Raw genomic sequence first — 19,891 nt, forward strand, 5'->3', positions numbered from 1 at the left:
TATTTGCCGCCCAGTAAATCCTGAAAGGTTGGTAACGCCAGCCCTCCACTATCCCTACTCCGCTCCAAAAAGACCCTTCTAACTCTCGGGGTGCCATGTGCCCACACATACCCCATGATACTACTCGTTACCTTCTTGAAAAAGGCCCTGGGAGGAAGATGGGCAGACACTGGAACAAAAACAAGAACCTCGGAGGACCGTCATTTTAACTGACTGCACCCTCCCGCTAGCGACAGCGGCACCATGTCCCACCTCTTAAACTCCTCCTCCATCTGCTCCACCAGTCTGGAAAAGTTCACTTGTGTAGGGTCCCCCAGTTCTTTGCCACCTGCACCCCCAAATACCTAAAACTTTTAACTGCTCTTTTGAAGGGGAGCCTCCAATTCCCTCCCCTTGGTCTCCCGGTGTATTACAAAGACCTCACTTTTCCCCAGATTTAATTTATATCCCGAAAATCCCCGAACTCCGCTAGTATCCCCATTACCTCGCTCCGCATTCCCCCTCCGGGCTGCCACATACAACAACAAATCATCCGCATAGAGCGAGACCCATGTTCCTCCCCTCCCCTTGTCAGTCCTCTCCACCCCCCTGAACCCCTCAGTGCCATCGCCAACGGCTCAATCGCTAATGCAAAGAGTAAGGGAGATAGGGGACATCCCTGCCTGGTACCTCGATGGAGCCCAAATATTCTGACCTCCTCCCGTTTGTTACCACACTTGCCATCGGAGCTGAATAGAGCAGTTTTACCCACTTGATAAATCCCTCCCCAAACCCAAACCTTTCCAACGTCTCCCACAAGTATTCCCACTCCACCCTGTCAAATGCCTTCTCCGCGTCCAGCGCTACCACTATCTTCTCCGCTCCCCTTCCACTGCTGGCATCATAATCACATTTAACAATCTCCGAACATTTGTGTTAAGGTGGCGTCCCTTCACGAACCCCGTCTGGTCTTCATGGACTGCCCCTGGCACACAGTCCTCTATCCTGGTTGCCAGGACCTTTGCTAACAGCTTGGCATCTACATTAAGAGGGATAGGCCTGTAGGACCCGCACTGGACCGGGTCCTTGTCCCGCTTCAAATCAAGGAGATCAGGGCCTGCGACATTGTTGGAGCAGAACCCCCCCCTCGCGCGCCTCATTGAAGGCTCGCACCAGCACTGGCCCCACCAAGTCCAAACTTCCTGTAAAACTCCACCCGGAACCCATCCGGCCCCGGCGCCTTCCCCGCCTGCATCTGGCCTATCCCTTTAATTAGCTCCTGCAGCTCTATCGGCGCCCCCAACCCTTCCACCAGCTCCTCCTGTACCTTTGGGAACCCCAATTTGTCGAGAAAGTTCTTCATTCCCCCTCTCCTCTTCGGCGGTTTCAGACCTATACAATTCCCTATAGTCCCTAAAGACCCTATTCACCTCTTGCCCTTCTGCACTACATCCCCACCCCTCTCTCCACTCCCCCGATCTCTCTGGCTGCATCTCGCTTACGAAGCTGGTGTGCCAGCATCCTCGCGCCTTTTCCCCGTACTCATACGCCGCACCTGCGCCCTTCTCCACTGCATTTCCGCCTTCCTAGTGGTCAGTAGGTCGAACCTGGCCTGCAAGCTACGCCGCTCCCTTAATAGCCCCTCCTCTGCGCCGCCGCATATTTCCTATCTACTTCTAGCTCCCCCACCAGCCTCTCCCTTTCCTGCCTCTCCTTCCTCTCTCTGTGGGGCCTTATGGAGATCAGCTCTCCTCTAATCACTGCTTTCAAGGCCTCCCAGACCGTCCCCACCTGCACCTCACCTGTGTCATTCGTACCCAGATAGTTCTCAATGCCCGTTCTCACCCTTCTGCACACCTCTTCGTCCGCCAACAGCCCTACATCCAGGCGCCACAACGGGCGTTGGTCCCGCGCCTCCCCATGTCCACGTCCACCCAATGTGGTGCATGGTCCGATCGCAATGGCCGAGTCTCCCGTGTCCTGCACTCTCGGTATCAGCCCCCTGTTCAATACGAAAAAATCGATCCTAGAGTACACTCTGTGGACGTGGGAGAAAAAGAATACTCCCGCCCTAGGCCACCAAATCTCCATGGGTCTACCCCCCCATCTGCTCCATGAACCCCCTTAACACCTCTGCCGCTGCCGGCCTCCTATTCGTCCTGGAACTCGATCTATCCAGCCCAGGGTCTAACACCGTATTAAAGTCCCCTCCCATGATCAGGCCCCTGCCTCCAGTCCGGGATGAGGCCCAGCAGGCGCCTCATAAAACCCGCGTCGTCCCAGTTCGGGCATACACATTTACCAGTACCACACCTCTCCCTGCAGCCTACCCCCACCATCACGTACCTGCCCTCCTTGTCTGCCACCACCTCTGCCGCCACAAACGACACTCTCTTTCCCACCAAAATCGCCACCCCCCGGTTCTTGATATCCAAGCCTGAGTGGAACACCTGTCCCACCCACCCCCTTCTCAGGCGGACCTGATCTGCTACCCTCAAATGAGTCCCTGCAGCATTGCTACATCAGCCTTCAGTCCCTTCAGGTGTGAGAAGACCCTTGATCTTTTGACCGGCCCATTCAGCCCCCTTACGTTCCACGTGATCAATGGGTCGCAGAGCGACCCGTCCCTACTCCCTGTCGATTAGCCATGTCTTGTCCCTTGCTCGCCCCGGGTCATCCCTTCTTTTCTGACCCGCTTCCCATAGCGATGGCCCCCCCCCCCCCCCACCCCCCCCGGCTCTCTCCTTCTCGTCCCTGGTCTTTCTAGCAGCAACCCGGTGTCCCCCCCCAGTCCCTCCCCCCCCCCCCCCCCCCCCCCGGCTAGGACCCCTCCTAGCCGCGATGTACCCCACATCGTACTCCCGAGAGTCAGCTGGTCTCCGCTGACCCGGCTGCTCCTGCCACATTCCGACTCCTCCCGGTTCACCCCATCTGCGCCCGTGAAAGATCCCCTTAAAACCCCCGAGAAAGACCCGCATAATCACCCCGCTCCCCCCCGTCCCGTCTCCCCAACTTAACGCTATAAATACAAATACCCAATGGCAACTACATACATAAATACTTAACTACATACTTAAATAACAAATAATTAACTAACTATCAACTAACCGCGTGCCCAACCATCACCCTCCATCAAACAGTATAAATAACCGCAGATAACCATAACCCGAAAAGAAAAAAAGAACCAAAAAACCCCCCCAAGCACCCAAAGAAAAAGGGTAGGAGGGGTAAATAACTAAGGGAAATTGGAAACGGGAAAAAACACCCCAAAGAAGCCAACGACCCACAATAGAGATTTCAACAGTACAAATATACAGAAACACCCAACAACTCGAAACCTTCAAAATATTCAGAAAAGTCAACCGTTCGAGAAAAAACCCCAACCACTCCACGAAACTGTTACCCAGTTCCGACCTGGCCTGAAAAAGAAAAGGGCCACTTGCACAATCAAGAGTCCCCCCGGCTACGACCGCCGGTGCTCCCAGGTTTTAGTTCGTGTCCAACTTTTCCTCTTGTACAAAGGTCCAGGCCTCCTCTGGGGACTCGAAATAATGATGTTGGTCCTTGTAGGTGACCCACAAGCGCGCCGGTTGCAACATTCCAAATTTGATCTTTTTCGCGTGTAGCACCGCCTTGTCCGGTTGTACCGGGCCCGCCGCTTTGCCACCTCCGCACTCCATCCTGGTACACCCTTACCGTCGAGTTCTGCCACTTGCTGCTTTTCTCCTTTTAGCCCACCTCAGGACTTTCTCTCGGTCACTTAGCCGCTGGAACCGCACCAGCACCGCCCTCGGGGCTCGTTTGCCCTAGGCCTCCTGGCCATGACCCGGTATGCCTCTTCCAATTCCAGGGGCGCCGGACCGGCCCCTTCCCCCATCAGGGAGCTCAACATCTCCGCCACATATCCCGGGAGATCCGACCCCTCCAGGCCTTCTTCCAGGCCCAGGATCCTCAATTTTTCCTCCTCATCCGAGTGTCCAGCTCCTCGAAGCGGCTCTGCCACTTCGTGTGGAGTGCCTCGTGCGCCTCCACCTTTGCCCCGATGACTGTGGCCTCCTCCTCCCTCGCGGCCATCTCCTGCTGCAGATCTTTAATCGACGCCTCTTGGATCGCCTGGGCTCCCACCAACCTGGTGGCCGTCGCGTTCATGGACTCTAAGAGTTCCACTTTCATCTCCGTGAAAAAACGGAGGAGAGCGGCCTGCTGCTCCTCCGCCCATTTCTTCCACTCCTCCGGTGCACCGCCGGCCGCCATTTTGATTTTCTTCCCCCCTTTTTTTGGGGAGCTGCTGCCGTTTTTCTTGCCGCTCCGCTCCGGGTACCGACCATAAAATCGGTCTAGTTCTCCTCAGGGGACCTTCCCCCACCGGGATTCGTTTTTTCAGCGCCGTTGGGGCCCTCCAATTGGCCCAAAAACACCTTGTTGCAGGAGCTTCCAAATGTGCGGCTTAGCTAGTCATAGCCGCAACCGGAAGTGGCTGCTAATTTATGGTCAACTTGGTTCCACAAACAGCAATGAAATAAATGAAAATATTCTGTTTTTAGTCATGATGGTTGAAGGACAAGTATTGGTCAGAACACCAGAAGAACACCTTTGTTCTTTTTGAATAGTACATCCATGTAAGAGAGCAAGTTTGACATCTCATCCCAAAGATGGCACCTCCAACCATAAACACTTCTTCAGTAATGCATTGAGATTTTGCCTAAATTCAAGGCCTGAAATAGGGTTTAAACCCATGTTCCGCTTCCAAACCATTGAGCTGCATTGTGGTAACAATTGGCCAGATTTTCATATCAGAATAATGGTGAAGCCAATGGTACTCGCTGTTATTTGTGTGCAAATAGCTCATTCAGATGAGGCAAATGTAATGTTAAACTTTAAAGTCCAGAAGTTGCAGTTCGAGTTCTGCTGTTCTTGCATTAGCCTTAAAAGAAATGGCAACTTGCTGCCTAACTCAAAAGTGAGTTGCATGGAATGTGTGAACATAAGAACTAGGAGCAGGAGTAGGCCATCTGGCCCTTGGAGCCTTCTCCGCCATTCAATGAGATCATGGCTGATCTTTTGTGGACTCAACTCCACTTTCCCAACCGAACACCATAACCCTTTATTCCTTATTCTTCAAAGAACTATCTATTTGTAGTTGTGAAGTTGCTGTATTTGCACAGTAGATAAGACCATAACACCATAAGCACAGAAATGAATTAGTTCAGTTGTCTGCTCCTCCATTCAATCATGGCTGATATTTTTCTCATCCCCATTCTTCTGCCTTCTTCCCATAACCCCTGATCCCCTTATTAATCAAGAACATATCCATCTCTGTCTTAAAGACACTCAGTGACTTGGCTTCCACATCCTTCTGTTGCAATGAGTTCCACAGATTCACCACCCTCTGCCTCCTCCTCCTCATCTCTGTTATAGGATCGTCCTTTCAGTCTGAGGCTGTGACCTCGTGTTCTAGTTTCTCCTACTAGTGGAAACATTCTCTCCATGTTAACTCTATCCGACCCTCTCAGTATTCTGTAGGTTTCAATGAGATCCCCTCATCCTTCTAAACTCTATCGTGTACAGACCAAGAGTCCTCAACCGGTATTCACATCACAAGTCCTTCATTCTGCGGATCATTCTTGTGAACCTCCTCTGGATCCTCTCCAAGGCCAGCACATCCTTCCTTAGGTATGGGGCCCAAAACTGTTCACAATATTCCAAATGAGGTCTGACCGGAGCCTTATACAGCCTCAACAGTACATCCCTGCACTTGTATTCTAGCCCTCTCAACATGAATACTAACATTGCATTTGCATACCTAACTTCCAACTGAACCTTAATGTTAACCTTAAGAGAATCCTGAACTGGGACTCCTAAATCCCTTTGTGCTTCTGATTTCTGAAGCCGTTCCCATTTAGAAATTAGTCTATGTCTCTACTCTTCCTACCAAAGTGCATAACCCTACCTTTTCTACATTCTCCATCTGCTACTTCCTTGCGCACTCTCCGAGCCTGTCCAGGTCCTTCTGCAGCCTCTGCTTTCTCAGCACTACCTGTCCCTCTACTAAACTTGGCACAGAAAGTTAGATTTTGTACATTCCATACTAAGTATACTTTTAATCATGTGGGCGGCACAGTGGTTAGCACTGTTGCATCACAGCGCCAGGGACCCGGGTTCAATTCCAGCCTCGGGTGACTGTGTGGAATTTGTACGTTCTCCCCATATCTGCATGGGTTTCCTCTGGCTGCTCCAGTTTCCTCCCACAGTCCAAAGATGTGCAAGATAGGAGGATTGGTCATGCTAAATTGCCCGTGGTGTCCAAAAGGTTAAGTGGGGTTCTGGGGTTACAGGGATAGGGTGGGGGAGTGGGCCTTGATAGGGTGCTCATTCAGAGGGTCGGTGTAGACTTGATGGGCTGAATGGCCTCCTTCTGCACTGTAGGGATTCTATGGGTAAATATTAATTACTGATAAACACCTTCTCTGCTTTCGAAATTAATTATTAGATGTGGAGATTATTGTTGTTGGAGATCTAAAAATGTCAATTAAAAAGAAATCCTTTATTCCTCTTTTTCACACTCTCTTTATTTCTCTTTCTGTACCTGAATTCCATGATGTGGAGATGCCGGCATTGGACTGGGGGAGCACAGTAAGAAATCTTACAACACCATGTTAAAGTCCAACAGGTTTGTTTCAAATCACTACCTTTCGGAGCACTGCTCCTTCCTCAGGTGAAATCCTATGACCCTACCTAGGCCCACAAAACCCCGCCCTATCCCTGTAACCCCATTTAACCTTTTGGACACTGAGGGGAAATTTAGCATGGCCAACTCACCTAACCTGCATATCTTTAGACTGTAGGAGGAAACCGGAGCACCCGGAGGAAACCCACGCAGACAGGGGGAGAATGTACAAACTCCACACAGGCAGTTACCCAAGGCCGGAATTGAACCTTGGTCGCTGGCAACCTGCTCTTAAATGCACAGGACCACCTGATTGCTTAATCATCTCCCGCCCCTTTGTGCCTGGCAGTTATTATCTGGTCCCATGTTTCACTCACTGCACTATAATTAATTTGAACTTGTGGCAACGCAAACAAATTAAAACCCTAAGAGCAAGTTTAACTCAAAACAGATCCATTAGATATCTTGCTACTGTAAAACTTGTTCCAGTGCAGTTTTTGGGCTATGGTAAGGAGCCTTCATTGCATCAGTCCGAATGAAAAATAACACTAGTCATAGTGGTGCTCTGTTGGTTAAATGCCTGTTCAGTTCAAACAGACCATTGTAAAGATCACTGTAAGTCACCCGATTGGCTAGTGAATCAAATTATTTGACTATGAATTTTGGAAGTTATGACATTTAGTGGCTGTTTCTTCACCAAAATCTCCTTGCCTTTTCTTTCCTTCTATGCATGCTGAGCTACATTCAGGCCCCTCACTCATGTGCCAATTTTCATGAACCTAGACCTGAAATCTCCTTGTAGCGCTTCCTATGTACGTTGGCTCGGATGGCTGACACATGCTGTGAGTTTCCCTCAACTCGCTTTTTGAGGTGGTTTATCTGTCTAATATAGACTCTTCTATGGCTCCTCTATCTACAATAAACACAGTCCAAGATATAATGGGGGCGAGGGAAAGCAAAGACCATGCCAGCAATCTCCTCAGACATGGCCTCTCTAAAGCGGAGTGACCTGGATATTGAGATGGACCTGGCATAAGGTGGGGCCCACCTGAGGGTTTGAGAATAGGTCCTGGCCTGGATCCCATAACAAATCCTGGCAGCTGTATGCTTCTCAGCCCCTTATAATTGGAGTGAGCTCCAGTGAGTTCAGAAGCAAAGGTTGCTGTTTTTAACATGTTGCACTGTTGTCGGCGACCGTGCCTGAGGATTCTTAAGTTCTGATGAGCCATCTGACGGTTCTACTTAATTACCATGTGATTTATTAAGTCTTTTAGGCCACTTTTTTCATTCGTGAAGTTTAGTACTCTGGATCTTCACCCCTCACATCGAACTACAATTTAAAAAAACACGAGTGAGGAAAATCGTTGCTGAATCTCATACCTCCCTTTAGCACCATGCACAACTAACATGTTCCAACAGAGATCACTTGACAATGATCTAGAGATTGTGCCTGAAATGTTCCTCTCAGTGAGATTTTGCAATTGGATCGAGATTGGCTGCATAATCTCATAGTTATTACACTTGCACTGAACCTGAATGCTTGTCCACACACAGCATTCCTTCATGTCTTTTGGAATGCATTATAGCGTTGGTGGAAAGTGATTTCAGCTTTGCATTGATGTTAAACTAGCTGTGTTATGTAGAGATGGGGGTGGAATCTTATGAAGGCGACGGAGGTCATGGCCATTAGCTGGAGAGTCCTGCTTGATCACCTCTTTAACAGGAAGGCCCATCACACTTTACGGCACTCAGATACTTGACAGGCTAGCAGTGGGCCTTCCCCAGGACCAAAGGTGGTGGATATCCTGCCCGATAACAGCTGCTGGACAGTCAGAGGCCTGCAAGCCCACTGAATAGCAGCAGCCACCACACTACTGGTACGGTGACCACCTGAGGCCGAGGATTGTTGCTGGATCCCAGGTTAGAAGTGAGTGATGGTGGGAGGAGGGCCACATGATGGATGTCATGGGGAGGGGAAAAAGGGGAGGGGAGGTGGAAGCAAGAAAATTGGGTTTCCCACAGCAGGCTATTCCTTCACGATCCTGGGTAAATTCATCAGGCATTGAGTGCCTTTGAACTAGGGAACTCCCTGGGAGTCTGCAAGTAACACCATGTGGATTTGCTTGTTGTGCTCCTCACATGGTGAGCCCTCGCCTGTTCTCGGGTTTAAAACAATGGTAGTGTGATGTGGCCTTTAAGTAGGTATTCATTGATCACTTAAGGGCTTCAATTGGCAGCAGATTCAGAAATGACCATGGGTATTCCCACCCGGGTGTAATTGGGGTGGAGACGGGAAAGCAGCGGAGTACTCACCTGCCCAATTAAATGCCCCCTGTCACCAAACGTACCATGGGAGAGGACACAAAATTCCACCCAGGTTCCTACCTTGCTTCAGGACACGTTGAGGTGTGGCCCCATAGCAACCATAGCTCATCATGGTTTGACATTGCATGAAGTGAAAATCTGTTGCATGAAGTGAAAATCTGGTGCAGTGTTAAATCTGAATCACATTGAATTTACTGCACAGAAGCAGACCATATCCCAACTGATCTATGTTTTGTTACACATGGATTTCTTCTTATTCTTCTTCATATAACCTTACTTTCTATTCATTTCTCCCTCATAACTCCCTCTTAAAGACATCTATCCTATTTGGGTCAGCTGCTCCTTGTGGCAAACAGCCCCACATTCTAACCATTCTCTGAGTAATGAATTTGTAAAACACTTAGGGTCTTCATTGAACACATGGGATATTTTGTAAACCCCTAACCTCAGTTAAACTTTGAGGAGGAATTCTGCTCCTCCGTTAATCTCTCAGCATTTATATTTTGGAATTGTTTGCAAGGAGTTCTACCAGTCCCAGCAAGGCAGGAGCCAGGAAATGGAAAGCCAGTACTGCCCGGCTGCAAGTTGTGCTGCAACCCATAGCCTGAGGCAGATTGTTGTGGTGTAAGAACATCCTTTGAATGTTCTTTGAAGATGGCCTGTGGGTGGCGCAGCATCCTCTGATGCAGCTGTTGACATTCTTTTATTTCTTCCTTAGTTCTTGGATCTCTATTACTGGCAGATATCTTTCAGTCTTCATTTGAACAGCTTTCTTCCTCAGTCTTAGCACTGGCTCTCTATCAGATGACTTGGAAACATTTTGGGATAAATGATGTGCAAATATATGAACATAAAGAACTGTGGATACCTGAGTCTTTCTATCCTCTGCAGGAAATATTTGTCAATACCAGTTGCTTAATGCATTTAGCAGGGACAATTTTAACTCTATCTACCTAACAGGCGGAAATGAGGGGAGTTGCTGAGAGCAGATGATTGATGTTGATGACATACTTAACTGCTCATAACCCTCTCCACTCTCACTGCCTTCTCTGTTTGCCCGCCCTTATGGACAGGTAGCACAGATGCCTACATTATCATTCTTTATATATGCAGACCAGAGTCTAATAATCCTTGACGTCAATTTAACTGGTGACATGAGCAGAGAAGGCATTGCAGCCATCTCAGCAGGTGAAGCTCACAGGGAAGAGGAGCCATGGCCAGAAAATGCTCCAACAAGACATGCCCTTGGCAAGTTTCCCCTGCCTGAGCCATCCCTGCCCTGATCATTTTTTAAAAAAAATGTTTATTCTCCTTTTTCACATTTTCTCCCAAATTTACACCCAACAACAATAAACAACAATCAGTAACGAATGCAATGTCAATCCCCATATCAATAACAACAATCCCTTCCTCCCACCAAACCCCCAATCATTAGCCCGCATGTTAACATAAACTAATAACAAAAAGGAATCGAGAATCACCCATAGTCACCATTAACACATACAATCCCCCTCCCCCTAACCCTCCCAACACCCCTCCCCTAATGTTTGATGTAATCCAATTCTCAAAAGTATTGAATAATGCCCATGAATTGCAGAACCCTCCTTCCTTCCTCTCAGTTCAAATTTGACCTTCTCAAGAGTCATGAATTCCAACAGGTCCCCCCGCCACGCCAGGGCACAGGGTGGAGAGGTTGCTCTCCTTCCCAACAGGATCCACCTTCGGGCGATCAATGAGGCGAAGGCTACAACATGTCTCCACACCCGTTTCCAACACCGGCTGTTCTGACACCCGAACATGGCCTCCCGAAGGCCCGGATCCAGTTTCACGCGCACCACTTTAGAGATTACCCTAAAAACATACTTCCAGTAATCCTCCAGCTTTGAACAGGACCAAAACATATGAACGTGGTTTGCTGGGCACCCCCTTGCAACGTTCACATTGCAACACATTTTCTATCCCGACAAAGAGCTGGCTCATCCCCTCCTTTGTGAGGTGTACTCTATATACCACCTTCAGCTGTATCAGCCCCAAGCTCGTGTATGAGGCGGAGGCATTCACCCTCCGGAGCACTTCACACCAGAACCCCTCCTCCATACCCTCTCCCAACTTTTCCTCCCACTTTTGCCTTGATCCCTTCCAGTGGTGCCTTCTCTTCCAAAATAGCCCCGTAAACCACCGATACTATCCCTTCTCCAGTCACCCTGTCATCAGCACCTCCTCCAGCAATGTGGAAGCCGGCTCCTTCCCTGATCATAAGGTGTTCCTGTAACTTCTTCCTCACAATTTACCTGAGTGCAGGGGATATTTTCTTGTCCCCTGAAAGAGCCTCCAGTCCCAGAATAATGCACCCACCTACCAGCCAGCTACCCCTTGCTGTCTGACTTGACAGGGAGTTAATTGCAGATGCACAAGTTCAGGGTGGGACGGTGGGGCTCAACCATCTTTTCAAGCAGTGCATTCTAAGTCTCACCAACTTCTTGAGTGAAAAGAAGTTCTCCCCACTGGTTAAATTCATAATTATCTTAAATGGTGTCCTGTAGTAACCTCCTGCCAGTGGAAATCTAACTGTTACAAGATCAGGACTATTAGATTCCAGGTGACCTCCTCTGAATATGAGCTACCCTGGAAATGAGGGGACATGGTTTCTCCCTTAATTGGGGGAAATCAGACCTCTACGTAAAAACCCAGACCTGGGAACAGGTTGGGAGGGAGACCCTTTGTGGAGTGGAGATGTAATATTGTAAATAAATATTATCTTTGTCTTCTACCTGCCTGGTCGATGTGTGCTGTTTTAGCGGATTACACTATCCTACCAAAACTCTCTTTAATTTTGAACACCTCTATTAATTCTCCCATAACCACCTCAATTTGAGGAGAAAGACCTCAACTTCTCTCATTTCTCCTCATACCTGAAACCCTTGATTTTATTCTGGTATGTACCCTCAGCAAGGCTTTAACATCTTTCCAAAATGTGACGCTCAGAATTGGACATCACAGTGTTGTAATATGCCGTGTAACATAATCTTTAGATTAGTTGCATATAATCCACATTTATGCATGATAAATGTCATAGTACAAATAAGGTGACAGACTGCAGAGTCCTAACCTATCCAGCAGTTTTGCTCCAAAAGCAGTGTTTTGATATTTGATTGAGTGCTCTAGGCTCTCTTATCTTCTCATAAATAGCCCAACCAATGGGAATAATTATCCCCTATTCTTCTGCCATTCATTCCTGTTATTTGGGAGCTAGACATTACTTGCTACAGATGCATAACTTGTTTGTTTTATCAACTTATTGATAGAAGTTAGTAAATAGCATATTTTTAAAAATTAACACTGGGCTGGTTGAACTTATCATCAGTAATAAATTAGATGTACAAATGAGGTACCGTACTTGTAGATTGATAATATATGTTCAGCACTTGCTATCTTTCATGTCTTCAGAAAGTACACGGACAATTCCTTCTTTTGAATTTTAAAGGCACATTACTCACTTTTGGCATGCTTGGGACTCCTAATTTACAATTCTATTAAATAAATAAACTGGTGTCTCCAGTGGATTCCTTATCTGCTACATGTCTTTGTTTGTTTTCCAGATTAATTTTTGAGTCATGATGAGGTTCATTTCCCTCAGGAATCTCAAATCCAGCAACTGGGAATCTACGGATGACAGGACGCCGGAGTCCTTGGATGAAGATTTCTCCAGATTCTGAAAATCAGCTTCATAGTTTACATGACTTGGAAAGGTCACAGGTCTCGGCACTGCATACTTGTTATCCTGAAGCATTTCAAGTGGCAGCTCAAAGGCCGAGGACCTATTTCACTTAAGGAGCGCTTCAGAGTGCTGTGTTGGAAAGTTGATGTATGCCGCACTACACCATGGCACATTGAGGAACACAAGCAAGATCGGGGCACATCATAAATTGCGTAAATACCTGAGTCAGGAGAAGAAAGCTCTGGGATGTTTACCTCTACATATCCTGCGTCAGCTTTAGACTTTTTTGCAGTTTTCTGTTTAGTTTGGGTTTCAACAGAGCCACTGTTTGCAGCATGGTTTAAAGTTCTCAGCTCTGTTGATTCTTGAAGCACATTCACCTGGGAATTATTCAACTCTCTCTGAGTTAGATTTTCATGGTTCCCATTTGCTTTTTCCATTTGCGTCACAGCTTTCCGTGAACCACTCCTGACCGCATTGTTGTAAGACGGTGGTGAGGAATATTTAGAATATTCTCTGCTAATCGGCTATCCCCTCTGAATCCATTGGCATTGGAGTCTTTTGAGAATCCACGCCAAGCTTGGCTTTGTTAGGGGACTTAAATGAGGCGGTTTGAGCTGTTCCATCAGGAAGCTTCAGATAAGAACACCTGCTTGACCTTTCGTCTGTGTCACGCTCATTGCCAATTTCCACCTGTTGGCTGCTGTTGTTTCCTTTCACATTCCCGTTGGTCTTGGTCGAGTCCGGACATTTCGTCGCTTGTGCGAAGTGAGCCAGGTTAGCGCCAATCTGTGCATATGTCCCGTCATCTTTTTCTGACAACATTTTGCTTATCTGAAACAAAAAGTGTAATTGCTTGCATTCTATATGGGAGGTGTTTGCTTATTTAGACATTAAGCAGTAGCAAGGGGGCTTAATTGGTATCAAGAGCACAAACATTTTCAAAAGGCAATTTAAAACACCAATACTTTATTTAAAAACAAACCAAGCTTGATAACTCTTGATAATTCTTCCGCTCATTTTGTTCTCTTCTTCTCAGTCAGGTCTTCCTGATTTATTTTTAGATCAAGGGACTTCTAGAACTCTCTGACAAGTTGTCTTCATTGAGAACCTCAGCAGTGAGTGCTGATTGCAGGAAATATCAGACTGGCTTTTTATCATCCGGGCAGGTAGCGGGTGTTGGAAAAATTCTTAGCTCGGCCCGCCCGCCTCGGGACAAAATGCTTGCAAGAATGGGATTTTCATGGAGTGGGGGAAGGGGTGGGTTGTGAATGGGGAACTGCAATTGAACCAGTCAACCAGGGAAAAGTTCCGAGCAACCAGAGGGGCTGCTGGTTGCCAAGGCGGACTGTTAAAAGAACCTACGTTGTTGCTGTGGAACTTTGTCCCAATTAAAATAAAGACAGATAGGCCCTACAGTGTCACATCATTCCCCTCATCTATTCCCTGTGATCCCTCCAACCCCCCGATGCCAAACTATGCCCTCCAAAATAGCCCTCTGGCCCCCATGCCAAACTATGCCACTTCCATGACCATACACCCACTATACACTGTCTCGAACAGGGGTGGGCAAAACTACGGCCCGCGGGCCGCATGCGGCCCGCCAAAGGTATTTCTGCGGCCCACCAAGTCATTAAAAAAAAAAAAAATTTTTTAAAAAAATTTTTTTTTTTTTTTTTTTTAAATTTTTTTTTAAGGTTAATGCGGGGGGGCTGTTGGGTTACTTACTGGTATAGGGTGGATACGTCGACTTGAGTAGGGTGATCATTGCTCGGCACAACGTCGAGGGCCGAAGGGCCTGTTCTGTGCTGTACTGTTCTATGTTCTATATGAGGCGCCCAGAATCATAACCGGGTGAAGTAATTATTTTACTTAATATACTATGCGGCCCTTTGTGAATTGTGAATTTCTGAATGTGGCCCTTGCACGGAAAAGTTTGCCCACCCCTGGTCTAGAACCAATCAAACCTATAGTGACAGTTGGACATTTGAAAAAAGCTTTAAAAAGTCATTCGCTGATAACTTTCCCTGTTAACAAAACACTCCTTTATAGTGCAATGTCAATATCATCCTTTAAAGTATCAAATGTGCGACATGGTAGCACAGTGGTTAGCACTGTTGCTTCACAGCACCAGGGACCCGAGTCGATTCCCGGGTTGGATCACTGGCTGTGTGGAGTCTGCACGTCCCCTCCATATCTGCGTGGGTTTGTCTCCGGGTGCTCCGGTTTCCTCCTACATTCCCGAAAGACATGCTTGTTAGGTGAATTGGACATTCTGAATTCTCCTCAGTGCACCCGAGCAGGCACCGGAGTTTGGCGGTTAGGGATTTTCACAGTAACTTAATTGCTGTGTAAATGTAAGCCTTCCTGTGACTCTAATAAAGATTATTATAAGTAGCAGAAACTGCAAGCACTTGCAACTTCTTTATCTTGTATAAGTAACATTGCATAATTGACAGAAGAGATCAGATAGCCAGAGCTGTCAATAAAGCAATGTTTCCCCGAGGCTCAGGTGCTTCAACAAGCGAATAGATTTCTGGGCTCTCAGCCTTGGCGGAAAACCAGCCTATCATAGCTGCACTCAAAGATCCTGTCACCCACTCAAACAAATTCTAATACCTTTACAACAGAGATTAGCTCAGGATTGAACCTATGGTAATCCCAGTCTCAATGCAACACTACCAGCAGAATTTGCCCAGAGAGTTCTTGAATATTTTTATTTGTTTTCAATTGCTCTTGTTTAGTAATATTTTTGAAATGGCAATATGCACTGTTGATGCACCTTTTGAAGAACCAACCAGTGAATTGCATTTTCATCTTTAATCCACTAGAAGGGATCATTTGCACCTTATAGACCTTCTTCAAATTGCATCCCTGTTAAATCAATGGAATGAAAAATCAAATGAGTATTACGATGGGCAGATGATTTGATTTATCAGGACACCATATAGGTAATGAAGACAAAATGACCCCCATAGATACTGGTACAGTGGAGGGACTAAAAGTGAACAAAACTGTACCAAACATCATCAGATGGACATCTCCATATTGAGTAAACGTCAGGGCCCTGCCATTCCACATGTAGTGATGCAGGCAGCTGTTTACTGATGCCCTCCGACACTAATTCTGGCAAAGTTTCTGGGGTCAGTAGGGCAGCTCCTCATTTGCATAGATCAGCAGGTAGGCAGTGCCACAATGACCCTGCTCCGATGCCCATGTCAGTAGAAATGTTGCTACCCTCCTGCCCGTCAGGGACTGGAGATGGTTGCCATCCCCTCCCCAATCCTGTCAGCCTTCCCCCACCTCTCAGCCACAACCGCTTTTACCCACACCACCCCTGTGGGAAACAGCCAAACTGGAAATTTTACTTTCATAGAGAAAAATGTTCGAATATTCCAGGCCACTTTCAAGGCCTGTACCTCGTTATTGGGGGTCAACATGCATTCTGGGTGAGGCTGGGATGTCTTATCGGACTTCATAATCCACTGATTATCACTGATAATCTAGGTCCTCATGCACATCTAGGAAGGCGAAGTCCCTTCATTTATGTATAAGGGGGCAGTTGTTGTAATTGGGTGCCATCCTTTCCTTGGGGATTTCACTAATGTTTTAATAGGAGTAGAATTTCAGGGCCAAGTTTTCAGGGAGGTATTTGTATGCCCCGCCCGCCTGCGGGATATCCTGGTCCAGCCGAAGTCGGGTCGCTCCGGATTCCGCAGTGGCAGGGCGGGCGAACCCACACAAATGCCCATAGACCTCAGCATGACTGGAAGATACTGCCGGCAGCCAATGGCTCTCCACGTCTGCCTTGAGGAACCCATCAGTGAGAAGGGGTGGGGGAGAAAATCCTAGCCTAAAAGATTAAAAACTCCATCGGATATGAAATGAAAATCGCTTATTGTCACGAGTAGGCTTCAAATGAAGTTACTGTGTAAAGCCCCTAGTCGCCACATTCCGGCACCTGTTCGGGGAGGCTGTTACGGGAATCGAACCGTGCTGCTGGCCTACTTGGTCTGCTTTCAAAGCCAGCGATTTAGCCCTGTGCTAAACAACCTCTATGAATATATCATTGTCAGATTAACGGTGCAAAGTCAAATCGGAATTTGTGCAAATTCACATATTGAGGGGCGTTTACACTTATTTAAGTCCATATGCCATGAACAAGAAATAAAATTAGGAGCACTTTTTCACACAAAGGATAGTGGAAATCTAGAACTTTCTCCCACAAAGGGCCACGCACCCTGGGTTCATTGGAACTTTTGAAACAGAGGTTGACAGGTTTGTTAGGTAAGGGGACTGAGGGATAAGTAGATGAGCTGGGTCAGCTCTGAAGCAGTTAAATGGCAGGACAGGTCCGTGAAACTGAATGACCTACCTGTGCTTCCGTTACTTCTTCTTACCTCTATAGAACAGATACGCAAACTTTATTTTATCTTATTAGTTGCATCAAGTGACAAATACCTGATTGAGTTTAAGGTAGATGAGAGCTATTCCAAAGATTGCTGCAATGCACACTAACAGTACTATAACCAGCAGGACGACAGCAGCTACTAAATACTTCTGCAGAGAATTTGAAACTTGCTCTCCATCACCAGTGCTTGACTGCCCGTTAACCGGTACCTACAAGAAGAAAATAGACAAGACAAGAGAATGAAAACTAAATTTCAGCGTAAAAAACATGAAAACAGAGAAGGGTGTTTACTCTTTATTTCCAACTGTACTTTTTTTCCACTTCTTGCCTCTCTATGTGTAACAATCAACCAGCATTGGTAAATCCACAACAAAATCATTCAGGAAGCTGGGAAAGAGGTTAAGTTTCTGGGATTTGGTGTTTAACTCACCTTGCGCCATGACAGGAGTGCCCAAATACTCCTCTGGAGGTGTTGCTTTGGTGCCTGTCTGCTCCTTCCCAGTGGAAACTCTCTGGGGTAGAGATTTCCAAAGATTCATAACACTCTGCGTGAAGAAATATTTATTCATCTCAATCCTAAATGATCATCCCTATATATTGAGACTGAACTCCCGTTCTCTAGATTCCCCAGCCAGCGGAAACAGTCTCTCAGGGCATAAACTAGCAGTCACGTTGCTCCCAAAAAGCAACGCAGCGCACTCCGACTAGTAGATGCTGGGAGATCCCACTTCCGGATCTATCCTGCTCATCACACCTCGCGAGATCTAACTTGATCTCGTGAGACGTGATGATGTGAATCCCACCCATTGTGGGCGGGATCACTTTCTGGCAAATCTGCATGTTAGAGTGAGATAGCTAGTCTCGCACTTAAATGCGTTTCCGAGATCTAACCAAGGCGTGGCGTCTAACTTTCTCCTCCTTGGAGACCTCGGCTGAGCGCTGTTCAGCACTAGTCTCCACAAACAGGGGCCAGACAGAACAGGTGCATGCACTTCAGGCTAGGTGGTACCGTGGCACTACTGGTGTTCCCCAGGGATCCTGGCAGTGCCAGACTGGCACCTTGGCACTTCCATCTGGGTTCCAGCCTGGCACTGCCAAGGTGCAAAGGTGGCACAGCCAGCTGGCAGGTGCACTGCCAGAGTGTCAGGCTGGCATCTTTGCATGGCAGTTATCGGGCCAGGGGTTTGCCCTACACAGGTGTGAGGGTGTGGGGGGCTTGGGGACTCTCTGATAGTGAGTTGGCGCTTGGGGGAGTTGGTTTCGGGGGTTGTGCTGGGGTGCTCGAGAGATTGAGCTGTTATTTAAAATGGCGCCCCAATCTCTCGCTCTACTGAGGAGTTCAATGCAGAAAATGGGGCTAAATCGGGGAGTTCTCCGCTGAGCCCCCGATCTACCTGGACGGGCGTTAGATAGAGGGCTGATTTGTGGCACTAACTCCTGGCAAGCATCCGGTTAATCTTGTAAGCTATGGGACTCTGTCCCCATTCGGGTAGATTGCACCCTCAGTGTTTACTCTGTAAATCGCATTCAGAAGCTTGCAGGTTTTTTTTTTTTAATAAACAATTTTATTGAGGTAGTTTTTGGCTTTATAAACAGTTACAGACATCATCAGAAAGGAAGCAAAAAAGGCAAAAATGTGCAAACATCCACGTACTTTCAATACTTCCATCATACCGTATTGCACAAGCCCGCTCCCCTCCCACCCGTACTACCCGCCATATTTTCCCTCCTACTCTACTCTACCCCCCCCCCCCCTCCCCCCCACCCCCCTGCTGACGCTCACTCTCCCGCAAAGAAGTCAATAAATGGTTGCCACCTCCGGGTGAACCCCTGCACAGATCCCCTCAAGGCGAACTTAATTTTTTCCATCCCCAGGAAACTTGACATGTCCGCAAGCCACCACTCAGTCTTCGGGGGCTTTGAGTCCCTCCACGCCAATAATATTCGTCGCCGGGCTATCAGGGAAGCAAAGGCCAGCACATCGGCCGCTTTCTCCCCCTGGACGCCCGGGTCTTCCGAAACCCCAAAAATTGCCACCCCTGGACTCATCACCACCCTTGTTTTTAGCACCTGGGACATGACCCCCGCAAAACCCTCCTAGTACCCCCTCAGCTCAGGGCATGCCCAAAACATGTGCACATGGTTCGCTGGTCCTCCCGCGCACCTAGCGCATTTGTCCTCTATCCCGAAAAATTTGCTCATCCGAGCCACCGTCATATGGGCCCGGTGAACGACCTTAAATTGGATCAGCCCGAGCCTTGCACATGTCGCGGTCAAGCTTGCAGGTTTTAATGAAATCGCCTTTCATTCTTCCAAGTATAGCCGAACAGACGCCGGAATGTGGCAACTAGGGGCTTTTTCACGGTAACTTCTTTGCAATGTTATAATTTTGCAGTGTTAACTTGTGACAATAAAGATTATTAAAAACTCCAGAAATTATAGTGCCAATTTACTCAGCCCATCGTCACAGGACAACTGTCTTGTCCCAAGGATCAATTTCGTGAACATAAAATGATAGAATCCCTACAGTGCAGAAGTAGGCCACTTGACCCATCTAGTCTGCAATGCCAATCCGAAAGAGCACTCTACCTACCTGCCCCTGCAACTTTTTCCTTCTCGCCAATCGCTCCACAGTGGGCATATTCGAATATTCCCTGTCCTCCTCCATAACTCGCTCATTAGACAGTCATGTTCCTCCCTCCTTTCCCTATCCACACTAGCCTTAAACAAAATAATTTCTCCTGGACGACCGCATTCAGTGCTTTCCAAGAAATGCCCGCCAACACCTCCC

At 47.6% G+C, this 19,891-nt stretch overlaps 1 long non-coding RNA gene across 1 annotated transcript in view; it reads left to right on the forward strand.

The window, feature by feature from the left end:
* Positions 1 to 13,311: 13,311 nt before the first annotated feature.
* Positions 13,312 to 19,891, forward strand: part of LOC119963268 — a 35,140-nt gene continuing 28,560 nt past the window's right edge. Inside the window, exon 1 of the long non-coding RNA XR_005460057.1 lies at positions 13,312 to 13,466. This is a non-coding gene — a long non-coding RNA (uncharacterized LOC119963268). The remainder of the gene's footprint in view (positions 13,467 to 19,891) is intronic.

This window comes from Scyliorhinus canicula, chromosome 3 (genome assembly GCF_902713615.1).
Source record: "Scyliorhinus canicula chromosome 3, sScyCan1.1, whole genome shotgun sequence".
Classification (NCBI taxonomy): Eukaryota; Metazoa; Chordata; class Chondrichthyes; order Carcharhiniformes; family Scyliorhinidae; genus Scyliorhinus; species Scyliorhinus canicula.